The sequence below is a fragment of the Rattus norvegicus genome, chromosome 2 (assembly GCF_036323735.1).
Source record: "Rattus norvegicus strain BN/NHsdMcwi chromosome 2, GRCr8, whole genome shotgun sequence".
In the NCBI taxonomy this organism is placed as follows: Eukaryota; Metazoa; Chordata; class Mammalia; order Rodentia; family Muridae; genus Rattus; species Rattus norvegicus.
The window spans coordinates 34,379,730-34,385,668 of NC_086020.1; positions in this window are offsets into that span (position 1 = coordinate 34,379,730).

Below are 5,939 nucleotides of genomic sequence, written 5' to 3' on the forward strand. Positions count from 1 at the left end.
TCTAAAAGCCTCGCTTTTGTTATATGTGTACAATTTAAATTAAACGACCAAAGTCACTCACCGTGTCTTCAACACACATTGCCAGGGCACTGTTACATTCAAGCTGAAGGGCATGAGTGTGGCTGTTCTATTATCTATTCAAGTCGTATTTCCTGAGTGACTTGATGCACTACGAGGACAAGATAGCTGTCTACCAGATATTTCTAATATGCTGCTAAAGCTGTTATTAGAGTCAAATGTTTTAATGCCCCACAAGAAGGAACTGAGAACCTGGCACATAGTAGGTGTTCAAAATGCTGTTGAATGAGAACGTGAAGTCTGAAGTCTCCTCTGGGAATAGTAACAACACCATATGTTTAATTTTGGTCGCCATGAGAAGTAATTATTTTCTTACCTTTACAAGGGAAAGGACCTATCTTCAGAATTTGTTCATTCAGCCAGCACTCACTGGGTACCAGTGGGTAGTGGTGGCAGTTTCCTGTCCTCCAAAGGGACACTCATGCTCTGACCTCCATCTCATCTAACAGCAGCATATATTGCCCTCGCCACCTCGTAGCTTTGTTGACTTGGCTAGATGGATAATTACGTAGCTAAGCCCCAATGCCTTTGAAAACATCTTCCTTTCACCCTCAATTATTCCAAGAGGGGAGAGAGGGAGGTAGCTGGTTGGTAAAAATGTCAAGGCCATAACAACCCTGATTTACTTGAGTACGTGAAATGAAACAAACAGAGTGTGAACCAGCATCTCCTTTGAAATGGCGTTGGGTCGGATTAGCTCAGGGGAGGGCATCCTTAGAGGAAGAAGAGCCATTAATCACTGTCTTCAACAGTCCAAGTTGACTATCTTATTGTTTAATTATTTTTAATCTTTTGGAAATACAGAACCGCCCCCGGGTATTTTCTTTTCTCTGTCCCTCCTACAGAGCTGCCTGCTCTGGGAGCTGAAGGCCTCCTGTGTATTCCTTGAACTGAATCCAAATTCATTACAGATCTACTGTAAAGTAGACATGGATGATGTGGCTGTTGGGGAGGGAGGGGGAGACGTGAGGAAAGGAAAGTACCATAATAGTAAGTAGCCAGGGCCAGTTTGAAAAGTTGAAAGGTGATCTTTGACCTTCACATGACTCATAAAGCACTTTATGACTCCTACCCCATTAGCCAAGAATTCCCAAGCTCAACAAAAGGGCTTTTTTAGCTGAAATGCCATTTTAACACAGCCTTACAAGGACTGCTTATTTGGTTTACGTGTTAAGTAAGTAAAGTCTTCATTTCTGACTACCTAAGAGTTAACCAGCTTGGTTTATTCTGTGTCTATTTGCTAAGCTGTGTACTTTGCCCAGACATAGAATCAAGTGGGTGCTGAAAAGACCAGATGATTTACTTAAACACGTTTAAGTAAAGACACGTTTAAGATAAGATAGCCTCCCCCCTCTGTGTATGTGTGTGTGTGTGTGTGTGTCTGTGTGTGTGTCTGTGTGTGTGAAAGAGACAGACAAAGAGAGACAGAGACAGAGAAAGAGGAAGGGATGGTGGCATAGGCAAAGAGAGAGACAGGCAAAGGCAAGGGGAGAGAAATACGTGACAGGGAGATAGACACAGAAATGAGAGGGGGGTAGGGTAGGGTAGAGAGAGGAGAAAAACTGACTGAGATTTACAATCACAAGACATCCAGAACTGCACATTTTAATAAAGAAAACTCTAAGCATCCCTAGAATGAAAGATTTGGGGGTATACATGTTACCCAAGGCTGCTTCTTTTTTTACTAATATTTATGTTTTATTTCCTGTGTGTAGTGTGTCATGATCATATCTACCATCCCTCCATCACCCTCCAACTCTTTCCAAGACCCCCTCACCACATCTTCTAACCTAATGTTCATCATTTTGTTCATTTTAGCCCACTGAGTCCTGCTAGTGCTGCCCATATGTCATGGGTGTGGGGCCAAACACTGGGTCACAGGGAACCTACTTAGCATAGGGCTTTCGGATACACTTGCAGCTTCTGTCTATAACTTGTCCTGAGACTAACGGAGAGTTCCAGTCATTTCAGTCACTACTATTGACATGTTAGTTGCCTTCTGGGGAAGGACACTAGAAAGCCACAGTGGCGTTTATCAGAAGCTCTGTGACCAAGTTGCCTGGGCACTGAACATGTGTAGGACCACAGACTAGGATTTTTCTTTCTACATTGTATATCTCTTCCTATGTCTTTTGAATTCTTTACTTCCTAGGTCACAAAACATGACTAGATCCTTTGATTCATTGGAAGAATCATAAAATCAGTTAAAAATTTGTGCCCAGTCTGCTTTTCACAGGGGTTGGCAGGTGCTGGTTGAAGGATTAAAGGTGGCTACAAGTTCTTCGGTGTGCTCTTCAGTGAGCGATGAGCTTTTAATCCCTCTGGATGTACTCTGTGTCTGCTTGACTAATGGACTTCATCGTAAGATACAGTATGCCAGTTACTATGGTAATTAGTGATGTGATAGTTACTTTGGATATGCTGTGGTTAGATTCTGGGTATGTGAATTTGAATGTGGTGATATACAGGAAACTCTTAGACCTGTGAGGAACAGGTGGCACAGTGCACATGTATTGTGTTGCTGTGGGCAGGCTGTACTTGGAAAGCCTGGATATCTGCATAGGGTTCCTGTTCAAAGAACTTCCAAATCTACTGAAAATGGCCATGCAGCCAAGTGTGGGTTATCTCAGAAGTCAGAGGTTAAGGCTAGAGGAAAATAACTTGGAAATTAGCCTGGACTATGTCGTAAGGTCCTATTTCAAAAATCAAAAAAGGCATGCACATGTATGAAATATCATGATTAAACCAAATATGGCCCAAGGAGTTGCAGCAGTAGTTCTCAGTGTTGTATGTGGGCTCAAGGGAGTGCCAAAAATTGAATGCTGCAGCATCCCTGACTCAGTAGACTTTGTTGGACTTGAAGGCCTAACAAGGCCTCCCAGGTTATTCTCAAAAGCAAGACAGAGAACATCAGCTATAGGGACAGTGACTTTGGAGTTTCCATGACTCTGTCTCTACTCTTGGACAAGGCTTTAAAGGAAGAGTTGAAGTTTGTGCTCCAAAACCCAGGCTTCTGTCAATCTCACATGCTGCAGTTAAGTATAATGTAACACACATTGAAGGAGTTCACTAACCCAAAATACCTCTGCGTGAGGCCTTCTACAGTATTCCGTCTTTGACCAGACTTTGGAGGTTGGAGCCATTATTTGAAAAAGGTAGTACATCCACTAATGCATTAAAACAGATTTTATAAGGTTTTACTCTTCAAATTAATATATTTTATTAATGATATAAGGCAGTCTTCACCTTAGAGATGCTCAAACCTACTTTTTATCTTATTAAATAAATACTTGCCTTGAACACAGAAAGCACGTGGACACTTCAAAAGACTCCAGTGAATTACCAAGGAATTCTCCTACCAATGCATCAGTTGTCTCCTGGGTAGAGAATGGCCATGTGTTCCTGAGAAAACAAATTCTGTCTATGTTCTCAGGACTCTTAGCACTGAAGGTGGGGGCTGAGAAGCACAGAGCAGGATCAGACATGATAACCATGAGGAGCTGCAGTGCAATTAATCAAAATTTACAACAAATCAAGAGAAAATTACAGTATGCTTTTAATTGAATTGATGGAGCCATGATTTAGAGTGGTTCAGGAGTGCAGTGTGTGTGTGTGTGTGTGTGTGTGTGTGTGTGTATGTGTGTGTGTGTGTTTGTATGTTTGTGTGTATGTATGTTTGTATTTGTGTATGGGGGTGTGTGTTTGTGTGGTTTGTGTGTATTTGTCTCTGTGTGTGTGTTTGTGTGTGTGTGTGTTTGTGTGTGTATGTTTGTATTTGTGTATGGGGTGTGTGTTTGTGTGTATTTGTCTCTGCGTGTGTTTGTGTGGGGGGGTGGGTATGTCTGTGTGTGTTTGTGTGTGTGTTTGTGTGTGTGTTTGTGTGTGTGTGTTTGTGTGTGTGTTTGTGTGTGTGTTTGTGTGTTTGTGTGTGTTTGTATGTTTGTGTGTATGTATGTGTTTGTGTATGTTTGTATTTGTGTATGGGGGTGTGTGTTTGTGTGTATTTGTCTCTGTGTGTGTTTATGTGTGGGTGGGTGGGGGTGGGTGGGTGGGTGTGGGGGTGGTGTCAGCCGTGGGAGTGGTTCACAAGAAGCACATGCACAGATTTTATGGCATTACTACTACCATGGTTTGGATGTGGTTTAGCCCCATAAACACTGACATTAAACTTTAGTTCCTCAACATAGCAGTGCTGGAAAATGGGGCCCTGAGAAGAGATTATTATCTTTCCTGGGAGGCTGGTTTCATGGGAGGTTGTAAAACAGGTCAGCTTTTTTACCACCCTCAGGCCCCTGGCACACGCCTGCTCCTCATTGCCACCCAAGCTGTCACCATGTGGCACTCACCATTCCTGTTGTGAGGCAGAATTGATTCCCGCTAGAGGCTGATCTTGAACTTCTCAGCTTTCAGAACTATGAGCTACGTAAAGGCCTCACTATAAATTTCTTCGGTCCAGCTATTGTGGGAGGACACCTCAAGTAAACTGAGAGAATGCTGTTGTGGGAAAGGAGATTAGCATCATCATTGTTTGGGTTATGAAGAAAGATGACAGCGCCTGCTCTTCTCGGTGATTACAACACCCACATTCTTGAGACCATCACAACCGGAAGGGATGATTTCATTTATTTTGACTACAGTACCCGTGTGTATTTGTCTTGCCTGTTTCTATAAAAAGGTTTGGTGCTCATGGCACCATTAATACCATACACCTAATAAACTTTCTATCGTGTGGATCTGGTGATACCAAATCCCTACTTAAGTAGGGGGAAAGTTACAGTGTCAAAACCTGGCATCTGAAATACCCCACAGCCATGTACACTGTGCCCTTCTGGGCTCCTGTCGTAACCATAGCACATTTTTGTCCCTCCTGAACCTCTGGTCCACAGTAGCTACCCTTTCCATCTAGATGAAATTTCTATCTATTCAAAGATCAGCTCAAGCCTCAACCCCCTAATTCTATGTGTTCACTTAGCATCCAAGAAAGAATTCATCTGTTATGCCTGTCCTTGTGTCCTGACCCCACTTACAGAACCTTTGTCTTCTAGGTCTTTGTGTCCCCCACCCATCAGCATGGACTCATCTTTGTTCTCTGTGCTCCACCACTCCTGGCTTTCTCTCTTTCAGCTCCCAGAAATACCTAGCTAATGGGAACGCCAGCGAAGAAATCAGCGAACAAGAGGAAGCTGAGGTACTTCCTAGCTTCCCCGTGTCTGATTGCTTTGGGGTGGGGGTGGGGCACCTGGATCTATGTACAAAAGTCCACAGTTCTTTCCTTTGAGGCAATTCTGTACCTATAATTACCCTCCCCAAACTCGAGCCCACTAATGTAGTGTCAGTTTTCATACAGCTAGCGATGAAGTGTTGCTCAGTCCTTTTTTAATTTACTGAAAGGCTGGGCATACCTTTACGAGTAGCCTGTATTTTATTTTCCAAATTACCAAATTAAACCAGATCACCTGTATTACACAAGACTCTGATGGATACATCTGGTTTGTAAGTAGATAAGGAACTTTATGTGACATTTATAATCAGACCTTTGGTGTCGTCCTTATATGGTGACTCTTGAATGTCTTCACTGAACTATTAGTCAGACCAAGACGGGTAACAATAGCAGAGACCATTCCCAAGACCCCTCCCACTATGGCTCAAATGTAAAGTTTGGATGCCATGCTCATTAGCTGAGTTCACAGGGACAAATCAATTTGGACCAAGAAAGCACTAACTGAAAGGCTATGGTAGCTTGATGTCCTTACCCTCATTAGCAGAGGATGAAACATTTAAACAGAAACTGGAGGCAAATATAGAAAGCCAATCGTGATTGTCCAATTCAATCAATGATGAGTGTTTGCATTGTCTATGGC